This window comes from Suricata suricatta, chromosome 9, assembly GCF_006229205.1.
Source record: "Suricata suricatta isolate VVHF042 chromosome 9, meerkat_22Aug2017_6uvM2_HiC, whole genome shotgun sequence".
Classification (NCBI taxonomy): domain Eukaryota; kingdom Metazoa; phylum Chordata; class Mammalia; order Carnivora; family Herpestidae; genus Suricata; species Suricata suricatta.
In genome coordinates, this window is record NC_043708.1 from 126149629 (window position 1) to 126163114 (window position 13486).

At 41.8% G+C, this 13486-nt stretch overlaps 1 long non-coding RNA gene across 1 annotated transcript; it reads right to left on the minus strand.

The window, feature by feature from the left end:
• Window positions 1–3147: 3147 nt before the first annotated feature.
• Window positions 3148–11468, minus strand: LOC115302572. Its single transcript, XR_003913538.1, has 3 exons — window positions 11335–11468; window positions 8345–8553; window positions 3148–3174 (listed from the first exon to the last, which is right to left on the minus strand). It is a non-coding gene; the product is annotated as an uncharacterized LOC115302572 (long non-coding RNA).
• Window positions 11469–13486: the final 2018 nt, after the last annotated feature.

Genomic DNA, 13486 nt, shown 5'->3' on the forward strand with positions numbered 1-13486 from the left:
GGGACGGAATCCAAAGCAGGCTCTGCACCACCAGCGAGGACCTTGACACTGGGCTCAATCAGTCTCACGAACTGTGAGATCATAACCTGAGCCCAGATCAAGAGGTGGATGCTTAACCGACTGAGCCACCAAGGCAGAGCTACACTAATTTTAAATACACAAAAAATACACAGTAGTTTTTTGATACCTAAAATGATTTATTTGAGTTTATGTGTAAAATGCTTCCAGATAATTATAAAACTCTCCCTGCTACAAGATGAGGAATTAAACCCTGTTTTTCATCCATCTTTGGGTATTTGGCTTCATGCTGAGTTTCCCAGTTTCAGCTTCTGTGAGTAAAGAAAGCATCTTAGCAGCATTCAGAAAACTCTTCAGCCTGATGCATCAGTACCACCTGGAAGGCTTGTGAATATACAGGTCGCTGGACCCACCCCCAGACTTTCTTTGGGCTGGGCTGAGAATTTGCATTTCTTTCTTTCTTTCTTTTTTTAATGTGTATTCATTTTTAAAAGACAGAGTATGAGTGGGGGAAGGGCCGAGAGAGAGGGAGATTCAGAATTTTGAAGCAGGCTCCAGGCTTTGAGCTGTCAGCACAGAACCCAACATGGGGCTTGAACTCAAGAACTGGGAGATCATGACCTGAGCTGAAATCAGATGCCTAACCAACTGAGCCACGCAGGAGACTCTGAGAATTGGCCTTTCTGATCAGATCTCCAGTGACACTGAAGGGGCCAGTCCAGGGACCACACTTTGAGTACCACTGCTTTAAAAAGATTCAGCTTCATATTTCTTCTTACATGATTTATTTTTCAAATACTTGTGCAGCAACTTTATAGGTTTTTTTATGCTTATTTATTTACTTTTGAGTAAATAAAGGGTGTGTGCGTGGAAAGGAAGGGGAGAGAGAGGGAGACAGAAAATCCAAAGCAGGATTTTCACTGTCAGCACAGAGCCCGACATGAGACTCGAACCGTGAGCTCATGACTTGAGTCAAAGTCAGTCTCTTGATCAACTGAGTCACCCAGGTGCCCAACCTTATAGTTTAAGATTAAGCTGATAGAGCAGAAAGAAGTTCCCACTGCCCACTAAGGTACCCATTTTATTAAGAAGTTACCAATTCTTCATCTATATCACCTTGAGTGATTTTATTGCTATCCCAGCCATTTCCTTGAATTTCTCACTGGGGAAAATGTTACATCATGATAAAGCATCATCAAACAGCAGGGGAGGTTCTGTTTAAGATAAATGGAGCAGCTATGTACCAAGTACTTAATAATTTGCTGAATGAAAACAGAAATCAATCAGTTATCTCCTTCTGGAGGAATATACTCAGCTATTTACCACCGTCTCTAGAATTTTCACCCCTGACTGCATTTTGATGACATTAGAGGGGAACCCCCTTTCTTCCCATTCTCCTCTTTCTTAGCCACCATGTTACATTTCACTTTTCTCTACCATCTCTGTGGGTCTTCTTTTCCTCAAGAAGCTTAGGAGGCAGGAGTGAGCAGGAAGCACTCTCTCATTGTACAGATGAAAGAATGAGGTTCAGAGGACGGGTTTTCCTAAGTCATTGAACTTGTGAATGATGGTATAAGACTGCGCCCACACTTCACAGCCCCAGGACTGGTGTGGTCTTCCGTGAATGGGGCGTTCGGAGGCTCACAAAGGGTTACATGCACGAAGCAGCTGTCTGCTAGGTGCTGACCTGGTGGGTAATGAGAAGGAATCAGCTATTGGGGCTGTGAGAACTCCCCAACTCCCCAAGGACACAGCTTTCGGTTGGCCCTGCAATCAAGAACTTTGAACACCTGTGGAGCTCTGCGTAACCCAGGAAGCCTGTGCACCTGTCAGCCACTGTCTTTCCACACTCAGATCCAAGAAGGAAACCAGAGCAGAGGTAGAGGTGGTTCCCAAGCTACCTGGGTGTTTTCTTCTTCCTCCTTGTGTTACTACCTTTCTTGCCTAGGATCTAAGGGTTCCTTCCTTGCCTCACTGCATCTTAAAGCTGAGCTACTAACTTCAAGCCTGGACCACTATCTCTGCAATGGGGATTTGGCAACAGTCTAGGCTGGCTCTTTAGTACCCAGGTACTCGTAGGGGTGTTTGCCGGTCAGTTAAGGGTCCTACTTCAGCTCAGGCCATTATCTCATTGTTCACAAGTTTGAGCCCCACCTCAGGCTCTGTGCTGACAGCTCAGAGCCTGGAGCCTATTTCGGATTCTGTGTCTCCCTCTCTGCCCCTCCCCTGCTCATGTGTACTTGCACTCTCTCTCGTTTTCTCTCTCAAAAATAAATAAATATTTAAAAAACAAAGAAACTCAGGTATCTTTAGCCTCATCCTACTGACGCAGCCAGCACCTAATATATATTTGTAGAATGAGTGAGAATTTGCCATAAGACACACAAAAAAAAAAGGTCCCTGGTTGACATCTGATTTTCAAAAAATATTTTTTGTGCCTACCCTTTGGCAGATACTATGCTATGTGTTTTGGGGGTTGTGTTGGTGAAGGAAACTGAGCCATTTCCTGCCCTTAAAAGATTTTAGTAGGGAGTGCTACAATTAAATAAGTGATTGCCATCCATGCGGAGATATGAGATCTGGAAGATGAAAAACTCTACCACCTCTAGACTCTGTCTTCAACAGGATCATAGAACATCCTAGAGCCCTTATGTCTGGTTGATAATGCAATCTGGATCTCTCCCTTTCTAGCCCAGTGTGAGCTAAGAATTCACTTTCTCTCCCTGCGTTTTGCTCTGTCTTGCTCTCTTCCTGGCCTCCGTTGGCTCTGAGAGTAAGGCTTCCATGGGTCCTGGCATAATTTCAATCCGATGTGGTGACACCCGCAGCAGTGGGTAGCTATGGAAGCTGTGTAGACCTGTCCATACATGAAAGCTATAACTTTAAGTGTGGAGAGCCAAGAAAGCATGGCCAGCCTTCCCTTTCAACCCCCTGCCCGTCATCCTGCTGAAGCAATCTGGATCCACAGCCTCTCTTCAATCTTCTGGAACAGGAGGTGTGAGAGTGACTGAGTGATCAAGGGTCCAATTAAAATTATCCCTACATGGAGGTGAGAGTTTCAAAGGCCAATAAATGTTGTCGAGTGCAGAAACACTGCAGGGTCTGGAGGTTCCAAGAGTTGTTCTTGTTCACGGTTTTGGAAAGAAAGTTGTCAATCTAAAAAGAGCAATGTTGAAGAACATGCTAATTAATCTAGCCATGTGGGGCAAAGGGGAAATGTTATACAGCATTTCCTCCCCGCCCTCCCCCGCCCAAGTAAAATCCCACTCTTTGGAAATGGCTGAGTTATAGAAACATCTGGGGGCACTTTTTGGCATTAATAAGAAGTTTGGCCCTTCATGCAAGGTTAATTTACTTTGGATGAAACCATAGCTATTCAACTTCCTATCACTGTTTCCAGAAAACCCTGCAGCCTGGGATCCTCCAGGCAGAGCTCATTTACATCTTTTATCTCCCTACAGTCAATTCTGAGATTCCAGTGGTCATGTTCAGACATAACTTACCAGAAGAGTTATTTCATTCAAAAACATCTTAATTTTCAATGACATTTTGAGTCTCCAAGTCTGTGCTACGGAGACTTCTTTATTTTGACATGTTCATTCTGGTTGAGTAAATTTCATGTTTATGAAACCAATGCGAAAGCCAAAAACTGTGGTTTTTTTTTTCTTTCTTTCAGGTTCGTCGGTCTGAGCAAGGAGGGCTCCTTCTTTCATTACCCTCTCTGATGTACAGACTTCCCATTTCTATTTTTAGCATTTGTCAATTACAACAGAAAATGTATCTTCTACTGAGCCTGAGTTGGAAATGACATTTTTGAGAACTTTGAGAATGCTGGCAAGGATCCCACCAAGGTTCACACCAAAGAAGGCTGACAGACTTACAAATATTTCCCTTGGGGTGTGAGTTGTATGAATTGAAGAGCCCCATTCGGGGAGCAGACAGACTCCTGTTTAGATTCCAACTCTGCCGCTATACATTACTCATATAATCCTATGGTCTTTCTTGTTGCATCAAGATTAGACTCTGTGAAAGGCTTAGCACAGTGCTTGGCCCATTATGAAAGGTGGATAAATGGAAGCGAGTGTCATTACCACTCTCCTTTGGCAAATGCATCTAAGGATGCATTCAACCTGATTCACCTGGGGTTATTCTGATTTTTCTGTTGAGAAATGAGGTGCCCCATACCAATCCATCCTTTAAGTAAGTGCTCGCACAGTGCTGGCTGGTTCATAGTACTGGGTCACTGGGTAGAATGTACTTTCCACTTGGAAAGTCAAGTGCTGCTTAGAATCCTAAATAGCAGAAAGGAAAAATAACAACTCAGAAAGGAAGAGCTCACAGGTAACAAAATATGTCAAGGAAATAAAAGCTAGATGTAAACATCAAAGATTCATTCTTTTGTTCAGTAAATATTTAATTACTTAACATGCTCTGGACCTTGTCGGGGATGGTATTGAGAGTGGATGTAAAAGTTACAATCTGTACTACTAATTTTCTTCCTTCTGTATCACTGAACTCACTCAATTTTGGAGCCAGAAAGTGGGTATGATGGTTAAATTTTGGATCCGATTTAATGTCCTAAGGCCAACTTAGTCACTTCTGCTCTATTATGTCACTTCTAATGCCCTCAGTCTGTGGAGGGGGGCGCTTGGGACACACTGTTTACATTCATGGGCAAAGAATCTAGATCTTGCAGACATTCCTGAACATTTGTTCTACCTGATCTTTGGGTGAAGGCCTCTGCCCCTGTTGCACATGCTCATGCATAGTGAGACCCTACTCCCCCTGGCTCTGGGGTCTGGGTGTGAGCCCATTCAATCCCCAACTTGGACAGTAAAAGCCTCATTGAGTCTGGTATGTAAAAGATAGTCGATACCACTAATGCAAGTGGAGAGGATCACTAGTGGAGTTGAGATGTCCTTCGGATACTTAGGTGAAATGCCTGCCAGCCTTTTGAAATGTGGGCCTTAGGCTCTAGAGAAAAGTTAGAGATGAGAAATGGACATTGGAGAAGCAATATGTTCAGTGGGAGACCTGAAGCCACAGGTCAGCAGAAGTCACCAGCAGAGTGTCAGCGGGTAGGTGGTTGGGGTGATGATGTGCCGAGCTGCACAGAGGGACTCCCCACTGCGGATCCAGCATCTAAAGGGTCTGGATACTGTCTCCTAAGGAGGTGTAGAGGTGATCGTCCAGGCCAGTGCTACTGTGCACCTTCTTGTTCTTGCAGGGTGGTATATTGTTTTGTACTGGAGTTCTAGGAGTCCATTCCCATTCTTGCTTGATGTTCTTCTTCATGGAGAGTGGACAGTGGCTGGGAAACTGCCAAGCAGTGCCCCAGGCACCCACGTGACCATGGTGACTGAGCACGTGATGTCTATGGTACCTGTGAGCAAGCACTGCTCTAGTATCTAATGAGGCTTCTGAGTCCATCATAGATGAAACAGTTCAGGCTCAATATCCAAGCCCATATGTGACAAGATGGTAGATGAGAAGCAAAACAATAATTTGAGAGGGTTCAGAACTATGGAAGCTGATGTGTGGCTGAGAGGTGGGGAGGGCGGAGGCATTGTAAAGTGAGCTCCTTGGAGGTGGTTCTTTGTAAGTTTCCCAGGTCTCATTGCCTCGAGGCCTCTGACTCAGAGATTCTTGCTTAAATCCTAGCCTAATTCCTCATCCTATTCCTTAATTCCTTGACCCCCTTGTCAAAGTTTCCTACAGGGGCTGTGGTCACAAAACTCTGGTCCTTGTGGTGATTTTCTGACCCGTAATTTTCAGATTTTCCTGGCAATTGCTACCCATCCGTTTAGGCCTTGACCTTGGTCTGTTCTCCCTGGCCCCCTCGATCCCCTACCAATGGCTGCTTAATTCCACCTATTGGATTCCCTTTGTCAGTGCCTTGCCTCGGTCTAATCTCTGGTCTTCCAGTGCTTGTTATAGGAGCTTAGACTTAATCTTCTGCTCAGCACTTGGAGGTCCTATCAGTCCAGGCACCAATCTTTGCTGAGAAGTACTACGTATGCCCATTATCTTTCAGGCAGCTTGCAATATAGACTTATAATTCTTAGCGGGGCACAAAAGAAGGCTCTCAGAGATGGAGAGCCTTGCCCAAGGTCACGCAAGGAGGAAGGGGCAGGCCCTAGGATTAACTGCCAGATTGGTTTGGCTCCCAAGCTCATTCTCTTTCCATGACTACAGGTGGCATCCAAGGAAGTGTGAGGAAGTTAAAAAGGTAAACAAACGAGTCCGTCTCCAAAAAGAGAAGGCCAGGAGTTTCAGATCTTTACGGGGACCTCATGCTAATGCCTGGCCTGGACAGGAAAGTCACAGATGTGAGTGGAGAGTCAGGAGTGGTGTCAACATCAAACTGATCACAATGAACTCATTATGCCAGTCGGGATTTCACCTCAAGACCAAACGCAATAAATATGTCGCCCAAAAATGGGTGCTACCGAAGAATCACCACTGGAGTGACGGCTGCCTGATTCACCTGACCTCTAGGCATGATCCTGTTCTTTCCGGGATGTGGAGACCCACATGCCGTGTATGTTTGTAGCAAATCTGCCCACATTCCTGGGCCAGTAATCTTGACCACAACCTCCAGGAAGAAGGGACTCAACATTTGTGAGAAAAGCACAAATGCCGCATCTCTGCTTTGCTATGAATAGAAACAGCTCCGCGTTGCTAGAGGTTCCTGATGTAACGCATCTTTATCCAAACTATGGCTTTTTTCCTGCCCTAAGTATATGCAGAATAGCTAACATTCTTCCTTTTCCTTTTAGAAGGCGGATTAGTACCACCTGTCTCAGCTAACATTCATGGGATTCAGCAGGAAAAACAGTATTAGGGGAGGAAAGCTCCTTTGAATGCAGTATTTTCGGATTATTTCTTTGGTTGCTAAACTGCTACCTTTGTATTCAAAGGTGATGAGACATTTTCTGGCTGGGAGACAGACATCCCAGAAAGGTGTCAAGTTAAAAGAGGCTGATGAAAAGATTTGAGTCCGAGCCCTTGGAGGAGGGTGAGCGATTGATTGCAGGCATTGCTTACATTCGCTTCTTATTGTTACAGTTGAGGGGAGGATTGTGGTCATCACCTTGCTGCCCCACCCCACCCCTTCTTCTATGGAAGGTATTAACCCAGGGCTCCCATTCCAACTGGATCCTTGCCATCCAGCCCAGGCTGCTCAATGGCTTCTCCGTACAAGGAAAAGGGGGGCAGGTGCAGAGTGTGAAGGTTCAAAGGGCTGTCTCTGAGCTGGGAGTCCTGAAGCCTTCCTCTTGGATTTGGCATTCAATGGGGATAGCATCATGGACTAGATATTTAACCTTTGACTGCCTGCACGTTGCCCTTTTCTAAAAGGGAGATAATGGAATTCTCTTGCAGGAGCATGGAAAGATTAATGAGTTAATGTTTTGTGAAGTGCTTTGAGATTCTAAGATGAAAGGTGCTACATAATAATTATAATAACACTTTGTTCTTACATAGTGCTTTTCTTCCAGGGAGCTCAAACTGCTTTACAAAAATTATTTCATTAATCCTCCCAGCAACCCTCCATGGCAGGTAGCAATTATGATCCCCCTTTCTCGTCTCAGGAATTTGGGAGCACAAAGAAATAAACAGACAAGGCCAAGGTCACCCAGCAGCTTATTGGTAAAGTCATTGCCTAAATTCAGGTCGGATTAACTCATTCACACATTTGTTTCTTCATTCATTCATTTACTCATTCGCCAGTTATTCACCCATAGTTATATGCCAGATACTTGAACTATGTGAAAGGGGAGGATATGATACAAAGGTAAATAAAAATACATTTTTTTGTGATTGAAGACAGTAGATTAGTCCACTTGGATGACTGAATAATAATATACACATATATATGTACATACATATACATACACACACACACACACACACACACACATATATATATATATATATATACACACACACACATATATATATATATATATATATATATATATATCTCAAGCATATCATATGATGGAGTTTACCAGTACAGGAAAAGGAGTTGAAGAAACATGTCACAGATGAAAGAAGGAAAGAGCATGATAAATCTGGAGAGAAAGACCCACTTGGCATGACAGGAGCACAGGGTAATCTGGACAGAGGAGTGGGCTAAGAAATTTGAACTTTATGTCCAAGGCAACTGAGAAGCTTTGGAGGTTGTTCAAGTAGAAGGAATGAGGTCAGCTTAGATTTAGAAAATTAGCTCTGGTGGCTGACTATTTAGACGGTTGGATGCAAAAGAGACCTGAGTCCAGGGACCAGGAAAACAGTTCCCTGACTCAAAGTCCAGACCACTTACTAGGTCATTCTCGATGGCATGTGAGCTAGAGCGCCCATGTTGTTTTGCAATCCTGCACATGGTACTTAGAGGACACAGTGATGACAGCGCTCTTTCACAGTTAGGATGTTTTCTCATTTCAAGAAGCATACACATGTCTCAAAAAAATCACATCATCTAGAATGCAGCCTTTCAGCGAAGGTACGGTAAGCAACTGTCACTCTTCGGCTCTAAAATCCAAAAGGCAAAATGGATAAGTCTACATCAATTACTTATGATAATAGAAAGGGAGCCTTTGTTACACTACTTGTTAAATATCTCTCCAAATTGGATACAAGAGAATGATCTTCAATGCAGAAGAGTGTTCATTTGATTTCACATGATAAACCATTCTGTGATTAGACATATTTATTTTTATTTTTGCCCATCATTACAACTATATAGTCAATTTTAAGAACAGTTTCTTGATCACTTGTATTTTTTTTCTTTGTCAGATGTCTTTTAAGTGTCAGACAATGAAAACGGCAAAACCATCTTGCCTTCATTAGAGTATCTTAAAATGTTTCTTTTAGGTATGTTTAGATTCAGACCCACAATCTACTAAGGGGACGGAAGATCCACTTGGTACTCACTTGCTCTGCATCAGGTCCCTTTATTGTCACTATTCACAGATAGTGGTATGCAGGCAAAAGTTATAAACTCAAGATATTCTACAAAATTAAAATCGTGACACATGTCTGGTTAAACTATTCTAAGCCTTGCGCACATAGCAATAAATGCTCCTTGACTAGCTGGCAATTAGCTCACTTAGAATTAATTTATTTCCTTGAGCAACACTTCCTTTGTAATGAAGACATCCTATTTGTTCATAAGATTAATGAGTGTAATCAGTTAGGATAAGCAAAATCATGCTGCAGTAACAAACATCTCTAAGTATCAGTGACTACCAACACAGATTTAATTCTGGCTCCTGCAATGTTCATTGCAGATCTAAGTGACTCTCAGAGCTCTCCTCCAGGTGACTTCTCTGATCTTTACCTTCCTATCCACATGTACTTCAGTGATCACCAGGGCAGAACCAGAAAGAATCCAACTGGTGGCCAATTAAAAGCTGTTACAGGGGCACCTGGGTGGCTCAGTCGGTTAAGCATCCGGCTTCGGCTCAGGTCATGATCTCATGGTTCGTGGGTCCGGGCCCCGCACCAGGCTAGCTCAGAGCCTGGAGCCTACTTCGAAATCTGTATCTCCCTCTCTCTCTGACCCTCCCCTGCTCGTGCTGTCTTTCTCTGTCTCTCAAAAATAAATAAAATTTTTTTTAAAAAAGCTGTTACAGAAAAGTTCCACTCTTTTCCTCTATTCTTATGACGCTGACTAAAGCAAATCACATGGCCAATCCTAATTTCAAGGGAACAGGGAATTAAAATCCTTTCATGTACCCAGAAGAGGGGAATTAAATATCAGTGAACAATTTAATATTTGCCCTAGGCTTTTCTGATGGTCTTTGAAAGTTGCCTTTTGTTTTTAAATCACCTATTTCCATATAATGAATATGCACCTTAACATTTGCAAACCAAGTTATTTATTATTTGGTGCATTCCTGGAAGATTTGCTAGTACAAATACCACCACTTACATTTAGTCTACAATAAAAAACTCTCTATTGCTTAACCTCCGTCCACTGATGGTGAAAATTTTAAGGGGAGGGACTAGGTCTGATTTTTTTTTTCTGCATTCCCACAACAGGATTGGCTGTCATACAGTGAGCCTAAACATCTTCCGTGGCCTTGTGGCATGAACAATTTCTACTTCGTGTATGCCTGGAAGAAGACATAGGTATGCCGAATTTATTTTCTTTAATGAGAAAAAAAACCCCAACTATTTTATCATAGTAGAAAGCATTCAGAAAATTTCTATAGTTGAACTTCTTTTTATCTATTTATTTTGAGAGAGAGAGACAGAGAAAGGCAGAGAGAGAATTCCAAGCATGAAAGCAGGTTCCACTCCATCAATATGAAGCCCTACATGAGGCACGAACTCATGAACTATGAGATTGTGACTCGAGTAGAAATCAAGAGTTAGAGGCTTAAGAGAATAAGCCACTCCTGAGCTCCTATAGTTGAATTTCTGACGTGTTTTCCAATTACACATGAAGGCAAGTTGAAATATCTAAGAAAATGCAATAATTTCTTAAAAAACATTTTTTAACCTCGGGTGGGATGAGGTGGAATTTGTTTGTGCTTGAAATAGTGAGGTTACAAGGAAATTCTACTTTGTAAATGAACTCAGGTAATGAATGAAAGGAAACTTCACACTTCAGGTAGAGAAGCTTAATCCAATTCAGTATAATTGCAGAATCATCAATACAACTGCCAGTATGCATTTCCGATGTTTGTTAAATTTACCCTTAAGTATCTTAAATCCATGAAAAGGCTAAACTATAATAAAATTCTTAAGGTTTCACGTACTTTTTTTCTCCTGGAATCTTATTCCCATATGTCCAGTAAATCTTTCTAGTATATTTAAAATAATTCCTCTTCCTCATTGGCAAGACTATCCTTGGAAGGTTTTCAGCACGCCCCCCTCTATTAGCTACAATGTTTGGTATTTATAGTCTTTCCTCAAGTGTTCGTGGCTCCATTTCCATGAGCTCCTAGTCACCCCCTGATATATGTGAATCATTCTGACCCAGGAGCAGTAAATCCTCAATTACATGATGTCAGTTAGGTTCTCTGGGTGAAGCGCAAATAAAATAGTATTTTCTTTTTCTCCTACTACTTTAGAACCTCAGCATCTTCAATCCTTTGGATTCGCCTACATCTGCATTTTGGATCATTTGCTACTGTGGTCCTACTGTTTAGAAAAAGTCATTCTTTTAAATTCCATTCTAGGTCAAATGAGTTCCCTTTTGGTATATCTGAGGGCACCAGGGACTTTTCCTTCTTTATTTTCCCTCCTGGACCCGGAAAGCAGATAAGGGATCATGAAAGAAATTAGAAAGCATATGGAAGCTACCTTTTTTTGAGTAGGCACCAATGATTGAGCGGCGAAGTCAAAAATTCCAGGAAAGCCATGGTTTTGTAAAGAAGCCCTTTCCAGCTCCATGCCATGGGTATGCCCTTGTGTGTAGTTCAACTAAGAGAAGTTGTGGGAGGAATGCTAAGGGAGGAAGATGGGAAGGAGTCCTAAAATGCGCACAGTTGCTTCAGGGCATTTGCTTGCTTATAAGTTCTTGTCACAATGACTGGGTACCTCATAGTGACCAGGGTTGTTGGCCTGGGAGTGGACGCAGAGGTGGAAAAGGCAGAAAGAGTGAATTCAGGAAATTCTAGGCAGTCAGGGGATTCCTACCGAAGACTGCAGGGTTCTCAGATGCTGCTTCAAGGGCATCCTATTTCAGCAACAACACCAGCAATGTCATTTTTAGAGTTGCTTCATCTGCTGTTTGTGTAGGATATGGGAAACCATGGAGATACAAAAGCTAAAAGTTCAAGGCTTCTAAGCTGTTTTGTGATTTTTCATTTATATTATTATTATTATTATTATTATTATTATTATTATTATTATTGAGATAGAGAGTGTAAGCAGAGGAAGGGCAGAAGCAGAGGGAGGGAGAGAATGTTAAACAACCTCCATGCCTTGCACGGAGCCCGACGTGGGACTTGATCCCACAAAAATGAAGTCATAACCTGAACCCAAATCAAGATTCAGATGCTTGCTGACTGAGCCTACCCAGGCACTCCTGTTTCGTGATTTTTTTTTAAAACAAAAGACACATTTATTTGTGTTTTCAAATTAGTGCTTATTAGAAAAGTAGAAGACCTCTGGAGCTAGCCTAATGAGTGTACGTAGCTGCGTTAGGTTATATTTTATCATTATGCACATATATTCTGTTCTTTTTCACTTCATGCTATTTCAAATCTTCTGCATGTCAATATTATTCAGGTACTGGCCATTTTTAATAGCTATCTGTGCCGAATTTAGTTAAGCTCCTACATTTGAGTTGGCTTGTATCTAACTTTTAGAGTTGGTGATCTTTCTGATTTTAAAGACCGTATAAATTTACATAATGTAATGTAAAGTGTTTACATTGGTGTCTAAATTAGATACTGGCTAAAGGTTGCCCTCTTTTTCTTCCTCTTAATTCCCAATTGCATACCACCCCCAAACTTTGAGATTTCTGACTCCCAGTGCTCATCTCCAAACTATCAATCCCAAGAAGGTGATTTTCATGTAATAATTTTCTGCTCATAGTTTTAACCTCTTTTGGTGCATTTCTATTATTTCTTTGTCCTTACTGGTGGTTGCACCAGCTCCCAGTTTAATATCATTTGCACATTTCATTAATATGTGGCTTACTCCCTCTTCGAGATCCTTAATAAAGATGTTAAATTAGATTGTATCTGACATTGACCCCTGGGGCACTGCAGTGCTTTAACGATATCCCGTTTTTCTGTCTGCAGTGTATAGAATTCTTGCAGAATGCACGAGGCACAGCTTCAACCTGGGATAAATCTTCAATTTTAATTCTAAAGCAGAAGTCAAGTCATGTGGTTTGGGATAACTTGACATTGCCAGAACATACTTGTAGTTGCTAGGAAGTCATATTTTAGCAATTAAATACAGGTTTGCCAGAATTATATGTCAGATTGCCAATCTGCTGATAATTACAAGAGATAGTCTCTCTATCCTGCTTAATACATTTCAGTCAAAATGGAGAAGGGTCTTGTTTTGCAAAATAAAACTCAACTTTTTTTTTTTCATTTCAAGGCTAGCAATCACCTTTTGCCAGCTTTTAAACAGCATGCTTTTTCTGTGTTTCAAAGCAGATTTATTAAAGTAATGGTTGTACCAATGCACACCAACATGGACAGGCTTCATGGAAACATACCAGGTGCCCTGCTGAGAATCCGGACATGAAATCCATGTTCAGATTTCAAGAATGTACTAAAAGTTCTTCTTCCAAATTGGAAACATTTATTTTTTTTAATCGAGAAGGTATAATACCATATGATATTCTTGGCACAAAGTTTAACTCTCTCTTGATACTTGGTTAAATTAGATAAATAGATATATTTATATCAGATGCGAGTTTTTCAAATAAGCTATAAAATAATATCTTAACAATTGGGCTGTGTAACCCCCCAAATGCCTACTGACTATGGTT